Genomic DNA, 11238 nt, shown 5'->3' with positions numbered 1-11238 from the left:
TCTCTGTGTGTGTTTGGTTTTTGAAAGTGTTTATAAAGACGTGAGGAGTGGCAAGAAATGAGTGGGATGCACTCAGTTTTTTTTTTTTTTTCTGCCCTAGGATTCAAGGCCACTGTTAAGTTAATTTCTTCATTGGGCTGTTGTATAAACTGATTAAATGTGGCTCAGATGACACTGTGCTATCATGCTCAGTCACATGGGTTTTTTACTGATGGGTAAAATGATAACTGAATAAAGCTACAAAAATGGGTCACATTAATTGGACATGCTTGGCAGATGCCAGGTTTTTGATTTTTTCTTTTTTTTTTTTTTTTTTTTAAACTGTTGCTGATAATTTGATCCAATTATGTCTAGTCCACTGGCCTACTTGTGCTTGTGAGAAAAGTGGAACACTGAAAAATGTCTTGTTGCAGTTTTGTTTTTTTGTTTTTCTTTACTTTTTTTAAAAAACACTTTAGTTAAAGTATACAAAATTAGATACACATAAAATTTACATACACTTACGTATACAAAATCATGATCATATACCATACATTAAGAAAAAAAAAAAAAAGGAAAACAAAGGAGGAAAGTCAAGCATCTGAGTCAACTAAACACTTAAACTTACAATTTCAATACATCCCAAGGGAAAACTTTTGCAAGTTTCAGATCGATTGTTCTGCTTCTCCGTAGATCTGTAACGATATGTTTACTCACCACATCACTACTTATCATCTTTTGTTCTATCACTCCTTTGGCACAGGTTTTCCAAATATGGGTGTTTATTACACACATTATCAACCAAAAGAGTCTCCTTTTGTCTTCACCCACTTTTTCTTTAAACAAACCATATTTAACTGCTTTAATATTAACATCAACGTCATAACCAATTTCTGTCATCTTCTGCCTTATCTCAGTTGTCCTATAATTTGTTTTCCTATAAAATGTTTTGCTTTACCATAGCACACAATCCTGTCATGACACTTTGTAACGAGCAAGACATTTGGTACTTCATTAGTTTTATCAGGTACTGCAGTATAATAATGCACTGATTTTGTTGTTGGTTATGTGTACGCTGCTTTAGGCGTGTTGGTTTGAATGTGTGAGCCTCCTTATGAGCAATCAGATATATTATAAATGAAGTCCTGTTTTTATAATCGCTCTTAGAAATATCTGTTTAGTGACTTAAGACCATTTCTCTTTCTCTATCTGGTGAAATCTTACCGTGTGTAGAGAACCTACTAACCTACTATCCCATGGATTCACATGGAGATGACATAGATAAAGCTGTAAGACCTAGATTCACAGAATAAAGGAGGTCACAATGACAATGATACACTCAAAATTGGCACACATACCCGTTTTCTTTGGGTCCACATAAGCCTCGGACTATGCATCAAAACAGGCAATGTGACCGACACAGGCACAAACAGGAAAACGTATTTATTGTCATATTTTTCTAACAGATTCTGATAAAAATCAGGATATGAAGGTTTAATCTCAGTCTTGAAAAGGTCAATTATAATAGCTTTTCTAACATAGCTGTCTCATCAAAACCAGAGATACACTGAAAATGGAAGTGGGAACCACTACTTTTAGTTGTTACAAGAAATTGTAGCTGTCACTGCTTTACACAAATGGCTCACTTCCACTTTTGAGCTGACTTTTTGTTACAATTCGGACGAGAGCTGATGGAAAGTTACAAAAACCAAAACCTGTATGTACTGAGCAAGAAGTCTTCCAGACCTCGGGGAGGTGCAGTGCTATACCTATCAAAAAAGATTTATGTGAAAGTGTTCGAACTCTTCTTCACATCTGTGAACCTAAACTGGCGCAAAAAAAAAAAAATAATCGTCACAAAATCAAAAGGCCATTAGCTGAGGCAGTAAGAGCTAACTGGTTTTAGATGAAAAATATCTCAAATATATCAAAAATATTAAGAAAATCATAGACTACAAAGTACTGTATATATATCTAATAATGTGTGGACCTCCTAGGTCCACACATATGTGGACATCACATTTTGGGTTATTTAAACCGAAATACTCAATTTTGCTTAGGTTAAGACTGGTGGGTTGTCCACCTGTCCTGAGAAGATTGTGACGTTGTGTTTGCACAGACCTGAATACTCCAGACCAGCGCACTACCAAAAGACTTGCTTACGATAGCTAATAATAAGTTATCAAGTTCACCTGAGGCTGCTTACCTATGGAAGCAGTAAGGGTGGCTTAATTTTTCACACGACTGCATTTCTCTACCGTAGGAGGAAATACTGGTTTACTAAGTGATCATTTGTTGAATAATAAGTGTAACATATTTTAACAATACAAGGCTAAATCATGATAAGGTTCAGGAACACAGGAATATTGTTCATCATACTCTTACTGAACTTCCTGGAGGAACCCACCTGAGGGTTTTTTTTATAACACAGCATGTACTGAGTGTTTGACCCTTTAGCTATTTTTTTGTTCCATCAACCATGTAACACCAACACTCAGACATACAAACACAGGCACTCACACCCACTTGCCCATAAAACACACACACATAAACTGTAGATGTGTCTTCAGTCATTTCTGTATGTTTTCCTTTTATTTTTCCACATACAGTGCATGAACCGATATCGATTTTCCACTGCTGTGCATTTCTTCTACACTCAACAGCATCTCTAAAAAACACTGTGTAGAAACAAAATCTTCCCTCTTCATGGGATTGTTTAGCATTTCTTTTGATCCATGATTAGTGTAGAGGTCTTCTTAGTCACAGTTTCATGGGGGTTTTTTTTTTTTCAGTTTGTTTAACTGAGGTGTACACGTATAAGTCACTGTTTATATTTTGGATCCAGTGCCTCGTTTAAAGGACAAACATTTCGTGGTTTTTTTTGCAGGTTTACTGCAATTCAAAACTGAGCTATATTTCCATGGCCTCTGACTCATGCATGGCTGCCAGACTCTCAGACAGCAGACAAAAGCAGGGGGAAAGTGAAACCCAGGGCAGGCTAACACTGGGAGTTAAGAAGGGGTCACAGACTTCTCACATTCACTGATTCATTCCATCTGCTTGTAACTCCACTTTGGAAACCCCAGAATGAGAAACCAGACAGATACTTAGAAACAAATTTCTTTTGTGTTAACTTGAGATTTTAAGCTAAATACATTCAGTGAACATATACCGAGACTGAATTCGACTGAAGTTTATTTGTGCTGAAAACAGAAACTGTTTAAACTGAATAAAATGTTTGCTAGTTTTTGTAGGTGTGGTAGCTTTTTAGCGACTTCCTGTGTACAATTCTAGTTACTTGCACTGAACCAGTGGAGGGATTAATTTAAAAAAAAAAACTCACAGTATGGCAAAGTACCAGGATACACCATGTTTCAAAATCGAGGATTAACTGTGGTATGAAACCACATGCTCTTTTCCAATAAGATCTCATTTTACAAACCATTAGCCAGTAGGCCAGTCACAGTCAGACGTGTCCTCTCTTGTTATACCTGCTTTATTGTTGTTGTTTTGGAAATGGTGTGATGCTTATTTCAAGCAGGACTAAAATAACCTTTTTTTTTCTCTCGCACACATATCTAATATAATATATTTTCTTTGTTATATAATATACTAATACATAGATTTGTATTTATTAGGTAGCTTTATCTTCTTCTGCTGCTATATTTTGGTAAGTTGAAATTGTTGAAATTATTTAGAAAGTTTAAAGTTTAAGTCTTGTGGGTTTGTGTTTTTTAAAATCACAGCCGATACCATTCGTATAATTGTGCCGATGCCCAAATGAGGCCACTGAGGGTTAAGGGAAACAAAATAGCTATCAAGTAGGCTTTAAAGCGTATAATGCTCTGGCTGTTGAAGAGACAAAATTGAATTAAAAGGCAGTTTGCTATCATTTCTCAGAAGAGCAAACGTGGTTAGCTCCATGATGACCTCAACAACTGAATGAACGCCAGCGTCTCTCTCTGCTACAGAAAGCACTGAGAGCTGAAGGACAATGACTGTGTTTTAGACAAACAAGCAAAATCATGCAGTTTCTCAATAAACTATCCACCTCCATGTCCTTGTGTGGCTGTCTGCTACAGTATGAAGTTGATTAGAATAATTACAATGGGATTCAATTTCAAAGCTTTGAACGATGCTCTGGTTTTCGGGCAGTGACTCTTATTGCAGGTGGATTTTGAAAACAATGCGTCCTTTATTATGACTGCAGTGTCTGTCATCTGTCAAGATTAGTCTTTCTTGAAATGTAACATGAGCACATTTTTCCTGGATTCACTGAATAAGAATAGATAAAAGCTGCTTTATTGGAAGCATATCAGACGTCATGCTGCTCAAAGAGGCCGATTGTCACTGTAAAAGCAAAAAAAAAAAAATAGTGCTCTAATGTTTAATAAAAATGATATGCTGTTCAAGCATAGCTCATGTTTTGGCTGGTTTTCACTCTGCTTTATCTGCCTTAATGTTCCCATCGGGGTCAAGATAACTGTACATCCTTGGGCCTCCTGGAATGTTACCATGTGACCACCTCACTGTTTCATCTACAAGGGCATGAGCGCACGTGTCCGTATGGACTTAATGCTATTATATGCATGTAAAAAGATCCTTTGAAGATTCAGATAAAGGGAGATGTGCTATGTTACAGATGTTAATGCATTCGCTGTGCTCTAAAGTGTGGAAGGCTGTTCGGCCATGCTGTACGTAAACCCGAGAATTGACAGTTTATACTTTGATTTTCTTTTTTGACTGATTGAGTTCCCATAAAAAAAATTTTTGTGGTGCAATCCTGCATTATATAACTCACAGATGTCATTTAAACTTTACTGGGACTCCATTTATATTGATTACAATAATTGATGTCCAGTTTGACTACAGGTTTGAGCCATAGACTCAGCACTAACAACTAAAACATTACAAAGTACATTTTGAGAAGCATTACTGACCTGAGCTGACTACATTCATTAAAAACTTTATTAATATTTTATAATAATCACTAAGTCACACTTATGAATGACCTCCTTATGATTTGCTTCAACTCCTTTCATGCGTTTGACCAATGAAACGAAATCTGAGGCATCTTCCAACAAAAATTTAAATTCTTTGCAGGTTTATTTGGATGTTTAAATCTTGTTTCGTGCTTATTAATGCAACCCTTAATGACACGTTTTGTCTCTGTTTATATAGAGAGAGACGTGTTTTGACACAGTTTTTCCAAGGGTAGCTGCATAAGACGAGATGGCCCCGGCTAACTTCTGAGGCACACCCAGTTATTTTGTGCCATAAGCAGTTTTTAAAAGGACCTCCAAGTATGCTTTCAAGGGGTGAAGAGTTGAGAGGAATGTTTAGAGAAAGAAATGACGTCAGACAAGTAACTTAACTGTTGTGGGGTTTCCACAGTAAAGTTGATTATACTGTTGCTGACTCATTTAGTTGACATGGGTGGGCAACTTTGAGTCACAAAAAGTTACAACACGCATGGCTGGTCTTGCTACACAGCAGATGAAAATCCATGGAATCCTTATTTATACATTCTGTGGAAATTCATACTGGTATGTAAAGTGTTAAACGGTAACAGTGACCTCACTGTAAATAAGTAGCAAAGGGATGGTTTCACACAGACGGTCCCTCGTGAAGACTGATCATGAGTTCATGCTCAACAGCTGGATATTCCTCTTTGCCTTTTTACGTTTACTGTCCTTGGTCAGAAGCACCTCCACAGGCAGATTAGAGGCCATCTTAGACAAAACAGCGATAACACATCTGTAACTCAGATATACAAACACACGCACTCACACCCACTTGCCCATAAAAACACACACACATAAGTGTTGCAACCTTCACCTGTGTCAGACTTAGCCTTTGGCTGCACAGGAACAAGGATGTATAAAGGTTATATATCATCAGTCACTGTGACTCTACATTACAGGCTTCGCTGGTAACCCTGTAGCCTTTTCTCCAGAGCTTTTTTTCTCAGAAATCCTCATTTTGCATTCCCACACTAATTTATGGGGAGCAAAAAAGCGCAGTAGTGTAAATATCGAAACAAGTTGCAACCTTAATTATGAAAAACAAAAACAAAAAAACAATGAAAAATGTGTGTTTGACAAACATGAGGCACACAGTTTACTCAATAAATCAAGAGCAGCTGGCCTTCTTAGATGGGGAGGGTTTCTGTCCATGTTTAAATCTGCTGCACACACGCTTCACAAAGGATTGTGTGTTTGTTTGCATGTTTGCATGGACAGAGAAAGAGCATTGTTATATTCAGAGTATAGAGTGTATGCTTGTGCGTGACACCGGGGGCTGATGAACGGATAACAGCCACAGCAGGAGATTCTTGGCTGAAGTCAGTCGTTCCATTTCCTCCCTGTAGGCCAAGCAACACATCATTCTTCAGCATTAGATAGTAGGTCTGCTGATAAGAAGCTCCAATTACACAAATCTGTCATGTAGCTAAATCCCTCATAACCTTGGAAAACAGCATGTGTTTACTAACCTGTGCGCATTCGTTTGATTTTAAGATCAAAAAAAGGTATTTTCAGCAGACTGTCAAAGTGTCCTGACCGCTAAACTCTATGTGGTTTAACTGTGTTGTGAGTTGTCTGATAACACTGTGGATGAAAAGGCGGCAACTTCCTGGCTTGACTTTGTTCCACACCCTGTGTGTGCTTCTCCATGCCACCAACTAGCTGCTATACTATGCAGGTAAAATTTTTAAAAAGACCCTGAGCCTCAACCCATGTTTTTATTTTTTTAATTTGTGCCACTGTGAATCATTTCCTGAATGATCTATTAGGGTGTTGCATCTGTGTGGACAGTAATCCTCATTACTGTCGCTCATTTGGCACTGTCTGGTTTAACAAGCATGAAACAACAAGGAAGTCGGTTGGGAAAATAATAGGGTGAATTTCCTGAATTCTTTTAAGCCATCACAAAGGCGAGGCTATTCTTCCTGCTTAACTTCTCAGAAGACACTTTGTCATTCAAAAGAATTACTTATTATTGAAGCTCTCCTAAAAAGCATTGTGATTGTTTGAGTTCAAAGTCCTCTGCAAGTAGAATCTGCACAAAAGAGGAAAAACTTTAGTATTTGCAAAATGAAATATAGCTTTAACACAGAGATAAAAATGACAACATGAGCTATCAAATCGTTCACTTTCTACATTCACAATCTTTTTTTTTTTACTGTGAACCTTTGAACCTGCTCACTTAGGATGATATTGAATCTAATTGTAATCTAATTGTATGGATGCCACATACAGCTGCTATCTGTCTGTACAATGCTGAGGCGAGATAGCACTATTAAATCAAAGGTTCTCCTGTCAGATTTCTTTTATACACAGTTTTTGATCGTTTTAAAATAAAAAAAATAAAATAAAATAGAATAAATAGAATAAATAAAATGTATACAAACCAGTATGTTTTACACAGTAGTCTTTTTAAAATAAATCGACAAATGTCTAAGGCTGCATCGTACCACGTGTGTGAATAAAAATTGTGGACATTTCCTTATTAATTTAAACAAACATAACAGAGACAGCTAGAAAATGTGTCTTTGGTTGATTGTTTCTTTGTTGTAATGACACTTCCTGGCAATAAATCTTATACTAGCTATCACCAGCTTGGTAACACATACTGCTGTGGGATGGTTTCCCATTCGTCAACCAGCATTTGTAATAAGTCAGCCAGTGTGGTTGTGTTGGTCACAGAAGATTCTCAGAGCTGATATACTAAACTTGCTGCTCTGAAGTCAAATACAAAAACATGGAAACACCGTTTAGATCACTGCACTAGAGGTTTGCTGCTGACAGCACTCATGGCACAGGTGTAACTGCACAGCATATAATAAGACAGAGAGTGCTCGAATGTCCTCTGCTCTGAATAAACCCTGAACACTGTTGGCAGCAACTCCAAAGCATGGCATAATGACACAACCAGCTTCATTGCCTTTAGGGCAATCAATTCTCTCAGTGCAAGCAAAGGTAACAAGCAACCTGCAGCCTTATATATAAAGTACACAGCGCTCAAACTAAAAAAGTCTGTTTTAAATTATCATTTTTAAAGAGAAATTTTGACCCTCCAACCACCGTTAAATCTTACAGTCTTTATCTCATCTACTTTATGTCTAGAGAGAATGTTTTTTTTTAAATTGCAGTTTCTGTTTTGCATTTCACTGGCGAGTCAAACCATGTTGTGACAGACACCAGCACAATGGTGCAGACCAGTGTAGCAATCGTAAAAAGTTGAGTGGATTTACCAGTCTTCACATTTCCTCATTCACGAGGTTTATTGTTGTTTCAGGTTGGTGGCTATAAATAAACCAGCCAACTAGTCTTACATTGTTGTGTTTGCCCAAAAGCTAATAAACAAAGAAGCAAAATTTTCCTTCTCAGATGTTAGGCTTTCATGAAAAGGCAGCAACTTTGTTCCACACCCTGTGTGTGCTTCTCCATGCCACCAACTAGCTGCTATACTATGCAGGTAAATTTTTTAAAAAGACCCTGAGCCTCAACCCATGTTTTTATTTTTTTAATTTGTGCCACTGTGAATCATTTCCTGAATGATCTATTAGGGTGTTGCATCTGTGTGGATAATAATCCTCATTACTGTCACTCATTTGGCACTGTCCGGTTTAACCCTCTCAGGCTCAAATTAAACTTTTTGTTGCTAATGCACAACCAAGTCCTTCAGTGGTACTTCTGAGTATAAAAAACCTCATAAAATATGTATGTGGGGTAATCAGGTTGTTAGTTTTTAACTGTTGCAAATCGGCAACACCTGCCTTGAGAGGGTTTACAAGCATAAAACAACAAGGAAGTCATTTGGGAAAATAATAGAGTGAATTTCCTGATATTCTTTTAAGCCATCACAAAGGCGAGGCTATTCTTCCTGCTTAACTTCTCAGAAGACACTTTGTCATTCAAAAGAATTACTTATTATTGAAGCTCTCCTAAAAAGCATTGTGATTGTTTGAGTTCAAAGTCCTCTGCAAGTAGAATCTGCACAAAAGAGGAAAAACTTTAGTATTTGCAAAATGAAATATAGCTTTAACACAGAGATAAAAATGACAACATGAGCTATCAAATCGTTCACTTTCTACATTCACAATCTTTTTTTTTTACTGTGAACTTTTGAACCTGCTCACTTAGGATGATATTGAATCTAATTGTAATCTAATTGTATGGATGCCACATACAGCTGCTATCTGTCTGTACAATGCTGAGGCGAGATAGCACTATTAAATCAAAGGTTCTCCTGTCAGATTTCTTTTATACACAGTTTTTTGATAGTTTTAAAATAAAAAAAATAAAATAGAATAAATAAAATGTATACAAACCAGTATGTTTTACACAGTAGTCTTTTTAAAATAAATCGACAAATGTCTAAGGCTGCATCGTACCACATGTGTGAATAAAAATTGTGGACATTTCCTTATTAATTTAAACAAACATAACAGAGACAGCAAGGAAATGTGTCTTTGGTTGATTTTCTTTGTTGTAACGACACTTCCTGGCAATAAATCTTATACTATTGGAAACTCTGTTTATCTCCCTTTAAATGGTGCCAGAAAACTGCATTTATGGGTCGAGCAGCAGACTTGAGCATCTGGGTTGTGGCCATGAAAAACTTGCCAAATCTTGCCAAACAGCATATTCTCCTACTGATTCCTGTTTGGTGTCGTTTATTGGATTGGATGATTGAAGTCTGAAGAAATAGGACATATTGGCAATTTAACACTTTATTCATTTAACAAACAGGGGCCTCAACAGCATGTTAAGGCCAATAGTATAAGACCACCGGTCATGCTGGTCACCAGCTTGGTAACACACACTGCTGTGGGATGGGTTCCCATTCGTCAACCAGCATTTGTAATAAGTCAGCCAGTGTGGTTGTGTTGGTCACAGAAGATTCTCAGAGCTGATATACTAAACTTGCTGCTCTGAAGTCAAATACAAAAACATGGAAACACCGTTTAGATCACTGGACTAGAGGTTTGCTGCTGACAGCACTCATGGCACAGGTGTAACTGCACAGCATATAATAAGACAGAGAGTGCTCGAATGTCCTCTGCTCTGAATAAACCCTGAACACTGTTGGCAGCAACTCCAAAGCATGGCATAATGACACAACCAGCTTCATTGCCTTTAGGGCAATCAATTCTCTCAGTGCAAGCAAAGGTAACAAGCAATCTGCAGCCTTATATATAAAGTACACAGCGCTCAAACTAAAAAAGTCTGTTTTAAATTATCATTTTTAAAGAGAAATTTTGACCCTCCAACCACCGTTAAATACTTACAGTCTTTATCTCATCTACTTTATGTCTAGAGGGAATGTTTTTTTTTAATTGCAGTTTCTGTTTTGCATTTCACTGGCGAGTCAAACCATGTTGTGACAGACACCAGCACAATGGTGCAGACCAGTGTAGCAATCGTAAAAAGTTGAGTGGATTTACCAGTCTTCACATTTCCTCATTCACGAGGTTTATCGTTGTTTCAAGTTGGTGGCTATAAATAAACCAGCCAACTAGTCTTACATTGTTGTGTTTGCTTTCAGCTTTCAGGCTTAATGCATGCCTTTAAACACCTAATGACAAATTATGTTGAGGAATGCTTGGCTGCTGCAAGCAATGCATTGTTTGAAAATACCATATGTGTTTTATAAAAGCTGTCAGACATGATAGATCTGGGGCTTTCTTCCAAAAGAAGCCAGTTTCCATAACCTACGAGGTTCATAGTGCATTTTATGACACTTTTGACCACATGCTTCACCTAATATGCTGTCACCTATCGACAGGATAAACAGCTGTGAGACATATACATGTTTGTTGAAAGGACTGTTACTGTTAGAAAAATGAACACCATCACATCTCAGTTTCCAGGGAATATGATATGATAATGTCATGTTTTTGATGAATAGAATACCAAGGAAAGAGGAACTTCAGTTATGCTGCCATATTGTAATTTTAGTTTCAGTGGTTTTGATGACTTTAACTGCCTTTACGATATTTAAAATACTAATTATTTCAAAATGTTAATACATTCGTTAACATTCATTAATATACAAATTATTGACTTTGTCGACAGGACTGCTACATACTGAGAGTTCACATTAGCCGAGTTAAGGATATATGGGTTTTATATTTGCAGGGTACATAAGCCTATGCCCCAACTTAAAGTTTAACAGCTAATCGAATCAAAATATTTCATGCACTGAAAAATCAACCCATAGTTAAAAAAATAAATAAATAAATCTTTAGAAATA

The sequence above is a fragment of the Simochromis diagramma genome, unplaced genomic scaffold, assembly GCF_900408965.1.
Source record: "Simochromis diagramma unplaced genomic scaffold, fSimDia1.1 OVJJ01000389.1, whole genome shotgun sequence".
NCBI classification, from domain to species: Eukaryota; Metazoa; Chordata; class Actinopteri; order Cichliformes; family Cichlidae; genus Simochromis; species Simochromis diagramma.
The sequence above is the reverse complement of the archived record's forward strand: the minus strand, read 5'-3'. Positions refer to the sequence as shown.